This window comes from Parus major, chromosome Z (genome assembly GCF_001522545.3).
Source record: "Parus major isolate Abel chromosome Z, Parus_major1.1, whole genome shotgun sequence".
Lineage (NCBI taxonomy): Eukaryota > Metazoa > Chordata > Aves > Passeriformes > Paridae > Parus > Parus major.
Genome location: NC_031799.1, coordinates 55,363,065 through 55,375,123, shown reverse-complemented (window position 1 = coordinate 55,375,123; position 12,059 = coordinate 55,363,065). Strand labels below are relative to the sequence as shown.

Sequence of the window (12,059 nt, the reverse complement as noted above, 5' to 3'; positions counted from 1 at the left end):
TATTGTCTTACAGACAAATGAGTGCAGCAGCAGAACTCTGAGAACATGAAATCTAAGTAAAGTCAGTGGGATTTACCTTGTTCATGAAAGAGGAACTGCAAGGGAATTTTAGAGGCGACAAAAGTTCCTTCTGTCCTATGCCCCTCAACAACTGTTTGACTCTGGACATGCTTTTCATTTTTTTCCTGTTTTTAATTTTTTTTTTTTTTTAACATTTAGAATACAACAGGTTTAAGGATCTAATTAGCTTCTGTAAAAGATCTGTCATCCAAATTATTAAAAAGAAAAGAGTTTGTTTCTCAAAGTACTGCGCTTACATTACTTTTGATTTGGAATTTGCTTTTCTTCGTATCCTCTGGTGTTACAGGGGAAGAATCAACAAAGTTTTCCAATGATAAGACTCAATGTTGCCTGGGAGATGTTTTAACAGTACCTAGTTTCCATTAGAGGTGTCCCATCTGACTCTGAAATGCAACGGAATACAGGAACTTTTGGACCCTTTTCCCCTATTTCAACTCCTCAATACCTCGGAGGTTTTCTGCCTCTGTACACTCCAGCCACATCCTGGATCCAGATCTAAAATGGAGCTAAAACTGTGGCATGTGCCTCTCTCCGTGACACAACCTGAAGGACTATTTTAAGCTTTATTGAGTTAATTAAGGCTTTCAACTGGGTTTTAGGATATTTTCATCTATCATATTAGCTTTTAAACTATTTCCTAGTAGTACAGTCTTTCCACCTATGGAAGAGCTTTCTTCCAGCCCACTGCCTACACTTTTCAAAGGTGGTCAAGCTATTTCCTTTTATATTTCTTAATCTGCTTCCCATTTATTTCTTTCCTTCTGAAACAAGCACTTCTTTTGCACCAGATTCACCATCATCCCCTAACCCTCCTTCCTGGCATGTTTTGCTCTGTGAGGAGGTCCCCAGCTGGGCCTTGGGATTAGGAAGAGAGAGTGACTGACCAGTCTTTCATACTGTGGATAGTGTTCAAATGTGCTTTGTGCAGTTCCAGCAGCAAAAGAAAGAGAAAAAAATCTAGGGAAATGAGAACTATATCTTCTCAATTAATTCCTTTGCTTCTGTCTTCCTCAGTAACCTTATTAGGGAGTGGGGTTATTTGGGAGCAGCTTTCCTGGCAAGAACAAATACTTCTGTAGTAATGCAGCTTTAATATTCCTTGGCCTCATGGCTGGTAAATTTCCATTTCTTATACCATCTCTAAAACTTGCCTAATTTGATCACTTCTTTGCTCTAAAAGATATTTGCAAATGATTCTAACGTGATATTTATGGATAACATCTCCTTTATTCTGTTAAGTTTATCTGAAAAAGGAAGATAAGCAGTGAATAAAGTCCAAATGTCTTTTGAGAACAGCCTTATGGAATGACAAGTAAGATTATCCAATAGAGATTGTGTGTGCCTTCCTTTGTGCAGTGAAATTTTGTTTCCTGATCACACTTTCCATGAATAGAAGACATTTAAGTGCCACCAGTATTACCCTGGGATTCGTTGTACCCGTGGTACCACAGGATGATGAATCCAGACATATCTGCTGGGAACCAAGCATTATCAAGAGGATTTCACAGAGGAAAACTAATTATTTAAAGGAGCAGCTGAAATGTATTTCTGTTCTGAATGTCCCCTAGAGCCTGGCTAGTAGGGACATTCAGCCCATAAATATGGACTAAACTCTATTTTCATAATTGATTTGCAGTACATCTTTAAGTGCTAAGGAGGCCAGGTTGTTCAGCAGTGACTGCAGCTTGATTCCTGTACAATAAAGAATCTGTGCATGCTGTACTCAGGCAAGTTATACCATGGACAGTTGAGGCCGATAGGAATCCATGTAATAATTCTCACTCCATCATTTTCTAACATTAGTGACTTACAGGTCCTGATCTTAGCTCTGAATTTGCCTTCGTTTTCATTGATTTTGTGGTATATCTCATGCCCACTGCAGTAAATTACTGAGATCATAAATGATGACTCATGAAGCTGAGAGTGAAGTCAATGCCATTGGGGTGAACAAAATTAATGGATGCTGGTGGATGATCTTTGTGCTTCCCTGTATCTGTTGTTTGAACCTTTTCATTGCACATGGGCCTTAGGAAGCCTGGGGATCTGATCACAAAAAATAGCTCCTTGGATCAGAGTTTCCTTGTACCTCAGTAAATGAGCAGGGGGCTGAGGAAACAGGGTGCATGAAGGATTTCAGTAATTTTTTAGAACATCTCTATTTCTTAGGTAGCGGTCTGATCTGATCTAATAGTTCCAGGATTATGATCTTTGCAGCAGTAGGGCAGCAGAAATTGAGGTAACATGATCTAAGGCAGTTATAAACTTTCAGCAGCATAAGGTTGACCTATATTTGGAATATCTTTCCCCTTTTTCAGGGCAGGAGAGAAGAATCATTGCTGTCATATGTATTGACAGTACTGCTGAGGCAAAATTCACTTTGCCTAAAAGCTGGCATTATCTTTCCTTAGGAGGCTAAGTTACTCACAGCAAACAATAGTGGACGCTTTGAGAAATATTTTCCATGTTGCTTAATACACAATTTGAGAAAATGCTTCACTAACTTCAACAACGGAATCTTTTTTAAGGAGGAAAATATAGTCCAGATGGGGGTAAAGGAGCTTGCATGGACTTAAAATAATAAAGGGCTCTTTGATAGAATTAAACCAGTGTTAGTGGCCATCCAAAAGCTGCCTGTAACCACAGACACCACAGAACAACATCTCTGGTTATATGATGTGCAGCAATAGAGATTGCATTGTTTGCAGTTCAGTGACTGCAAAGGAACCATCAGTGTTTGGATGGCTGTGTGCTTCACTGACACAGATGCCAGTCAGCGTTTGCCACCATGAATGTGACATGAATTTTTCATAATCCTTGTCAGATTAAGACACCCTGCCAGAAATGATGCCCAGTTGTCTCCTGTCAATGACAATGGCCCTGTTCTAGGGGATAGAACTGGGATTTTAAGCACTACAAGGTCAGTCATAAGGCTCTTATATGTCTGTACCCAACAGGAGCACTATATGAAAGTAGTTCCAAGGACAAAAATATCGGATGTTAAAGGAACAATTTCTACTAAGCATGAGCAATACCTGCAAGAAGCAGATTGGGAACTAAAATTACACCATTTCTTGTTGCTTTTGGTATTTTGATGTTGCCTCCATTGCAGTGGTTAACAGTGGAACAACACTTGAATGAGAAAGTACTTGGTCACACAGTGACCCCCCTGATCAAATATAATGCCAGCGCAAGTCTTTGGATTTCTAGCATTATAAACCATATAGATAAGCATTGGTATAGAAAACTTGCCAAATCTAAAAGAACTTTTAAATTCTAAAAAAAAAAAGGCCTAAGAAATTTATGACTGTGTTGCTAGATGTGGAGGCCAAGTAAACTCACAATGTTGATCTTAGTTGTGTTTAAATTTCTCCTGCCTTCTGGCACTTTGAGCTGTAGTGGAAAGAAATCATTTACTTCTAGCAGCTTTAAGCATTTGGAAACACAGGGCTACCCTGGAAGAGCATTAAAAACATAAATTATGTCATACAAATGGTCCCAGAACTGGCGGTGGGTACCTTTCCTCTCAGACACTGCAGATCTATTGTAACATGTGTGGACACATTTTAAAAAAGCCCCTGAAAAAAATGTGGTGCCAGCCACTGGGTTACTGGCTTTTGACATCAGGCTGTACTCATTTAAAACTCCATTGCAAGCAAACAAGTAAACACAAAGCTTGAGCTTCTAACCCTGAAGTTCCTTTTTGAAAATATGATTGTCTTTTTTAGACTATTGATATTTAAAGACATTCTTTGATTATCTATACATACACATCCTTTTTGAACATGGTTAGGTTTGGGGTGGAATACAGAATGTGGCCTTCCTCTTGGGTTTTTAATTGCTCTGCAAGTTTCACGTTTAGGAAAGAATCTATTCAGCTTTCTACCCTATTAAAGGTCAGAGGTTACTGAGTGCTCATGGAGCCCTCAGAGTAGGGCAGCTGAGCAGTGAGTGCAATTGCCCTCTCCTAGCCAGGATACGCTGGATGAAATCTCTTGGAGCAGAATAGCTTTGGAAAGGTTTTGGTTAAAAGAAGAGTATTTTTCATTCCTTTATGGTGCATTTAATTTTTAATGCAGGGTAAAGGTTGTCAAAAAGTCCCAAGTGCTACTGTGTGTAAGAAGAGTAAGATGATCTATCATATGGAAGAATACCTAGACTTAATGCAAGGCAAAATGCAGTTTGTTGAACCTAGGGACAAATTAAACACTAATCTCAAAAGTAAATTTAATGAAAAAATTATGTGTGACATATACATGTTCTGGTTAAAGTTAGTAAAGTTAGACCATTAGATTGCCTGGTAGGCATTTTCTTTCTTGTTTTCACCAGATCTCAACTGTATCACTTTATTCCCTTACCTTTGCATTTTCTTTTCACTTCTGAAAAGTCGGAATCTTTTGAAGAAGAAAGAATTAATGAAGATTAAGGAGAGAGGGAATGAGGGTGAATGCCTGCATGTGTACCTGTACACACACAAGGAAGAGAGTGTACCACCCCTGAGTTACACAGATCAGTAAGATTATATATGCTACTAGAGACACTTATTAAGAAAAACACAATAGACAAAAAGAGTATAAAACCATCATGGTTTAAATCTGGCCTAGATCTTCAGTTACCTACGATTATTTTAAGCCATCTCTTAAAATCGTTTCAGACCATACTATATTTCCAAATGTGAAAACATTTATTTCCATGTAATCAGGATGTTTTCCTGTTGCTTTTCTCCTGCCCCCTCCTTTCCTTTATTTTCTTTTTTATGCTTCCCCCAAAAAACACACAAGATTTTTTATCTTGAAAAGGCATGTTTCTCTTTCCTCACTGCAAGTCCTTGGTTTTGTAACAAGACCTAAGCAAAAAAAATCTATGCAAGAAAAAATGTTCTTTACTCTCTGACCAAAATTTCATGTGATTCCCTCCAGAAAAGATTCGCTGTTGAAGTTTTATTTTTTAATGTAATGAGATCTAGTGTTTTTCTTTGTTTTAGTACAGAATGATTGCATTCTTCAGTAGCATAGACTATTATTAGTTTATTCCATTTCTGATGATCAGTCTGTTAAAATACATTATTATGGTTAGGCAGAATCACAGGTACCTTTTATTTTATATTGAAGCTGAATAATTTTTTCTGAAAGTTCACTGTATGTGTCTTCTGAACAAGAATATGTTGCCTGCAAAAATAGATCAGTGAGGAAAGAAAAGAGATTCGGCGAGGCTGTGTTTATTGTTCAATAAATCACAGTCACTATAAGTGACCTGCTGACTTCAAGTTCTTTAGGTCAAGGAACCCTTTGCTATTCTGCAACTTCACCTCTTTGCTGAGCCTCTTAATCAAAAGTGTAAAGCCAGAAAGAACATCAAACAATCAAGAGCTGGATGATTGGATTGGCTATTTTAAATGACTACAGCTATGGTTGTGACAGATTTGAGGATAGATTGCATCATCTCAGCCTCACTAAGTAGGTTGAATAGGTTGAGCATTTTGTGAAAAACAGCTCCCCTCCCTCCAAAAAAAAATTTACATGAGGCCATCACTCAAGGTACTTTGACAATTAATTTACTGCACATGTAAAAACTGCAAGGATTAGAAAAAAAAAAAAAAAAATCAGTAAAATGACACCTCAGCTTTGCTATAGTAGAAATTAAAAATAACTTTGAATGTCTTTACTGTATTAACATGTATTTGCTGTGCTGTTTTATTCAGGCTTTTATCCTAATTCAGCCTGGTAATTTGTATTGTTTCCTATGATTTTACCTGCGCTGGTGATGACACATTCGAATGTGAGAGGGCTACAAACCAAATTAATTTCTTAATTTTCTTAAGAAATTAAGACTGATGCAGATTTGCTTTCTCTTCTACAGTTTCTGAAACCTGTGATTTCCATGATGGCAAACATCACAATAGAAAACAAGGTAAAATCAAAACCAACATCTGGATCATTACCATGGGATTATATTAGATAATGAGCCAATAATATAAAGGAACCTATGCTTCCTTTTACTGGGGTGGAGCCAGATCTGGGAATTTTTACATCTGAAGACAATCTAGAAGCATACTAGAAGCATGCTACTTACTGAAATGTCCATGGGACAGCCATGGGATTTTGTGGGCCAAGAGCCTCTGTGCTGAGGCTGTTGGCAGAAAGGGAGCTAACCAGCAACCTTATTTAACACAGGAAAATCCTAAACTAGAAAGGTGCCAGCAAACAAAGGAGAGGGAAGAGAAAAGCCATACATGGCTTAAAATTCTTCCATGATCTACAGTGTAACACCTATTATGTGCACAATGCATACACTCCATTAGGACTTGGGGTGAATTAAGGCCATATGACCATGCAAGACTGATAGAGAAAAAGTATTTTTGCAGCCACAGTAAAAAGTAAAACAATGATTTTAAAATCAACAGTGTTGCTCAAAAGCTTGCACGGAAGAACCAATCATTAAACTCTCTGGAGGATCATGCTCCGTATGATCATGATCAATATAAAAATAATGTATAAAATCATGATCAGTATAAAAATGTTCATCATTTTCTGCTTTTGTAATTAAATCTAGACAGGAAGCATCCCTTGAAATACTTTTAGATGAAAATGAGCTCTTGAAGAGAGGAATCTTGCACAAATCAGCCCATTTTATAGAGATATTTTAAATTATTTCCCCCTAAAACCTAGAGAATATATTTCTCTCTTCTTTTTTCCTCTTCTTTTTCTCTTTTTTTTGCCACTTCAAGTAAATCTTTTACTTCTCTAGAGAGCAAATTCTTAGAGGAAAAAATGATAAATCCTTGATTGATAATTGATAATGTGTACATGAAGGAAGATCTTTCCCTAGGAGCTCTTCTGTTAACAGGGAGCAAAGCAAAAGTAGGAAGATGGAGGGGAGACACAAGATTGCTCTAAACTTCCTTCGGAACTTAAGTGCCCCAGATCTGCTTACCTCCCAAAAAATTTGAGTACAGATGCCCTCCTCTCATTAGCTTTTAAATAAAAACAAGCTCAACAAACTGATGTTGATAGTCAGATACTGTGCTCAGTTGTGTCTGCCTATGGTCATGGACATGTATCTTTGTCACATAAGCGATTCCAAAAACTGAGATGGGAGTAACATGGTGTTGTTATCATGGACTAATCAGACACTACTGCAGTACTAGGGTGCAATTACTATTAGAGCAATATCTTATCCCCATTCTTGAGGACTTTATGCATAAGTAGAAGAAATTTGTTTTATATATTTAAAAAAAAACAACAAAAGAGAGAGAAATTTGAGAGCCAAACAAACACAGATATTACAAATATGGTTCAGTGTATGCATTTATTGCACTCTTTCTTTTGCTTGATAGAAAGTATTTGTCTAATGAATTTTTTTCATTTATTGCATATATAATTATTTTATGCTTTTATTACTTTTATTGCATTTATTTTATAATTACTTTTATGGGAAATACAGAAAACAATTGTCCTGTTATAAGGCTAATAAAAAAGAAATAAAGCTAAATAGCTTCCAGAAGAATTATTTGATCTCTGTAGAGTGTGCTTTAGGCTAAAATGTTCTTGGCTTCCTAAAAAAAAAATAAATTCCAGGTTGAAAACTCTGCATGACTATTATAGTTTGAATCATTCTATTGAGGCTAAGATTATAAAAAAAAAATGTATTTCTGTGACTTGTTGTGCCAATATAAACAAATACCAGTTCCTTCTCTGGTCATTTGCAAACTTATTTGGAGAAACTCTAGAGATGAGAAGAATGATTGAATGCAGTAATGTCAGAGGGGAAAAGAAAAATAGAAGTATAGTAGATGAAAATTATAACAGGCAAGATGGGAAAGGGGAGAAGACTAAAGACTGGAAAAAGTTTAAATCCACGGAGAAGTACCGGTAACATTCATCTGCTGCGGTTGGTGGAGAAGACAGCACTGGGGAGAAAGGTAGTGATACAACTACAGCTATAATGGATGGCCCAGGCTTCACTAATATTCTTTTCCAAGACAGAGGGTGTCTCTAAAGTTATCCGTAATAAAAATTGTTTAAAAAAAAAAAAATGAAGGTTCATTAATGCCTTCTTCCAAGATGAGACACACTGAGTATGAAGATTGTGGTTCATTTTGTGATAGACTGTATTTTCCTCTTCCTCTCCTATGTCCTTGGACCAGTTCCAACCATATTTGGTTATCTAGGTCTTCTACACCATTAGTTTTCTGATGTCCTTACTAACACAAATAAGAAATCACCCGTGGCTATGTTCAGGTATCTGTGGTCCTTATTTTTTGCCTCCGTAAGTGACTCAGATTTAGAGCAAGGAAGCTACCTGTGGTTGTTCCTTGACTAGCTGGTAAAGGATTGTCCTCAGGCTGGCCATCAGGAAATACTGAGAATTAAAATAAAGCCCCCATCTGATGCACTGGCTTGTAGCACGCCTAGTTTTAAGGGACCAAATTATTGTACAATAGTTGCTGTCCATTTTCACCAGACACGTGGGCGTGTTATGCACCCTGCATTATATTGGTTATTCCAGAAGGCTGTCAGATCCCCTGCAGCCATGGAACACGAGGCTGGCAAAGCTTGCTCTCAAAATGTTTTGCTGACTGTCTTTTAGCAAGTATGAAAAGAAGTAAGTCTGAGGACGGGGAAATTGACACTCAGTACGTGGAGGTCAGAGTGCAGCTTCAACATCTGTGTACCATCAGTTCAAGAGTAGTTTGGGTTTGTGGACTTGTTGTAACTGGCAGATGCTTTTTGATGCCAAGGAGGCTACCCAAGCAGTGTGTACCATGACTTGGATGCTGCTGACATCTTGTCTACTTGTCTGGGAGCAAGTTTCCACTTTATTTGGGAAAAAACCCAGCAAAAAACAAACATTAAAACTGATCCTATCTAGCTTTCCTGGTCTTTTTCACTTTAATATAAGCTTGATTCTTTCCCAGACCTCAGTGAGCACATTCAGAGACAAATTAAGTAAGCAGCACACTGTTGGTCCTCAGTGCCTCTAAGAAAGTTCAGTAAATGAGTTAAAAGAAAAATACTAGTAGACCTGAGTCTCACCCCTTCTAAATCATGCCCCCAAAGAGTTTCAAGGTGGTGGACCCCAGGACTTTTCCATATCACAGACTGGGCCATCGGCCAAAGGACTCCTCCACCCACCACCCCCTTTAGACATTTGTGTCTCATTAGCTCATGACAGATTACGCAGCTTTGGTGATATAATCTCATATAGCAAGACTCAGTACAATTCTTGTTGGAAAGAACTTTCCATGGATGTATAGGAACTTGCCTTGAATGATTGACTATCCCTGCTACTTGCAAATCAGCAGGCAGCCTGCTGCCCGATTTACCTGAGTATTTTCTCAAATATAGTGGTTTTGCTCAATTATTCTACCATGGTGGTTCTTGTGCTTATGTAAAAGGTCATATAACATGAAAGTGACAGAAACTGACATATTTTTCGCATACTCAAGTCATATTTTTTCAAGTGGAACAAGGGGTAGCTTAGTAAACTGATCGCTGCTCTTTTTCACACACAATGGCAGTGATAAAATGTTGAAAAAAGCGCTGAAGGTCCTTTGCAGTGGAGCATGGTTACTGCTTTTAACTGTGGTTTTGGAATGACTTCTGAAGAATGAGTTCAGAGTCCTTATCAGCTGGAATTTTGAAATTCTGTCTTAGTCCACTAGATGGTGATCCTTTTAATCAGGATTCGGGTAACCAAAAATTACTGGAGCCATCAACCACAAAAAAGCCTGGCACTCGAGTGGGGAGAATAGAAAAACTTGGTTATAATATGTCATGATTTACATGATTATCATAATTTTGGAAAGTATTCTGAAATACGTTCGAGACATTGCTTGAACATGACTATAGCGTTTCCTCCGCAATGTATCAATAGGAGTTGTGAGACCCAGTGACCAAGAAACCAAAACTTGATCTCATTCTCTTCTGCAAATTCGCAAGAATTTGCAACTTCCAAGCTGCAAACACCTTTTGGAAGCTGGTAATGACAACTACAGCAGGGCATGCTGATTATTTGAGGCTACTTTCAATGCACAATCATTCAAGCATATTTGATTTTTCTACAGAAAACAGACAAAATTCCATAAGTAATATCAACATAAGGCAAAGGCTTAGGGTACAGTAATAGAAATGTTTTATTAATCAAATATATTTACATTTCTTCATATTCTTTTTAAATGTGTGCCTGTTATTTTCATTTAAACACAATGTCATCTTTACATTTGATATCACAAGAATACAGCTACATGCATGACTTAATTGGTCCTTTACAGTAAAAAAGAGGCAATTTTATGAAGTTTAAAAAATGCAAGCAAACTGTTTATCATTCTAATGACAGTGTCATTATTATTTTTATTACGACACAGGACCCCTTCAGCATACTCTACATCTATAGGGTGGATTTATGGGCTTTTTCAGATTGAATTGATGATGTCGAAACTTCCAAAATCAAGGAAGAACAAAAAATTTCATGCAGTCCAAGAATATCATGTTTTCTGGAATCTTATCCACAGAAAGGACTTGCATGGAACAGAATAGCATTCTAATTGTAATTTCTAAAAAAACCAGAGCAACTTAACTACTCTTAAAAGCAATGAGGATTTAATTCTGGACATTCATCTATTTATTTGTTTGAATTCACACCATTTTTTCAGCTATAAGACAGCGTCACATAACACAATGGCACCATACAAAAAATAAATATTAATTTAAAGGAGAGATGATGTTACCAAAAGTAAAAGGCATACACATAATTCCTTGTAAGTCTCTATTATGTGATGTTTTGTAATTATATTATTCCAAATTTGGGGTTCTTTCATGGGAAGAAAATCAAATTGTATTTTAAACTATCATCTTTAGGGGTTATAAGTAGGTTTATAAAGGACCTAAAGTCTTTCTGAAAGGTATAACTCTATGAACATATAAAATTTAATTCCACACTGAAAAAGAATCAGAACTAGGCACAGTTTTTAAATATGATTTCCAACATGTTCAGGGTTTGACAAAAAAAAATCCAAAACCAAAAGCTTGTATTTTTTACCAGACTACAAAACAGAGATGCCAAGTGCTTCAGAAATTCTGAAATGGCAGGCACATAATCACTACATTTAAAGATAATTGTATTACACTTACTGCTTCAGATTACTGTGTGCAAACACATATTGTATGCATAATAGACCTAAATGTACAGTTGTTCTGCTGATACATGAACTAAAACTCACTCAGCCTTTGGGAAGTCCAGACAGGAACTGAATTCTGTTTAGTCCAAACCTAGAATGTATTTTAGTTTGTTCATGTTGGCTTTACATTTGCCATAAGGTAACAAAATGCCAAATGTGTACTTGAGAAAACGCCACTATGAAATCATGGGTTTTCACTGTATTGCTTTTGTATGCTGCCAAATCTGTTGTGAAAATGCAATGTATAAAATAGTACAAGGATTGAAATTGTGTTTAGGCATATGGAACAGCATAGTGATTTACACTAGAGAGAATTATTTGGAAGTAAATAAAATGACTTCTGCAGACATACTACTCTAGTGCATTTTTTTAAAAAATCCAGTACAGTCTTGAAACAATTGACCTTCACACCCACTCAGCAGAATATTTAGACATGTTAAAATGAAAACATACAAGTAAGCCTACCTGTAGTCAGCAGGGAACTTGGAATATCTGTAAGCACATACTTAGGCGCTATTTGCACTACAGGATTCGAATACAGTGGAGTGCTCTTCACTGCCACGAACCTCATTCCTGACCATGAGAGCATGGTTAGATAGTGCAACAGCACAATATACTGATCTCACATAGCTCACATTTGCTTTTCAGAGCATGACATTTTCCCACTTACTCCATTTATAAATTTTCTGACCTCTTGTTCTTTTTTTTAACTGTTTGCTTGCAAAAATGATCAAAACATACTGTTCAAAAATGTAACTAATAGTAGGTGCCCACCAGAATGTTACTTTCCATTAAGTCACTT

At 36.9% G+C, this 12,059-nt stretch overlaps 1 protein-coding gene across 4 annotated transcripts in view; it reads left to right on the top strand.

Moving 5' to 3' along the window:
- Positions 1-12,059, top strand: part of CEP120 (centrosomal protein 120) — a 101,078-nt gene that overhangs the window by 87,437 nt on the left and 1,582 nt on the right. For 3 of the 4 annotated variants that reach the window (XR_001525473.3, XR_001525472.3, XR_004495615.1), the window contains one exon: positions 5,938-7,082. The gene's annotated coding sequence lies outside the window, so the exon portion shown is untranslated. Of the gene's footprint in view, positions 1-5,937 lie in introns of all 4 variants that reach the window. The other variant, XR_004495614.1, reaches the window with a different exon arrangement.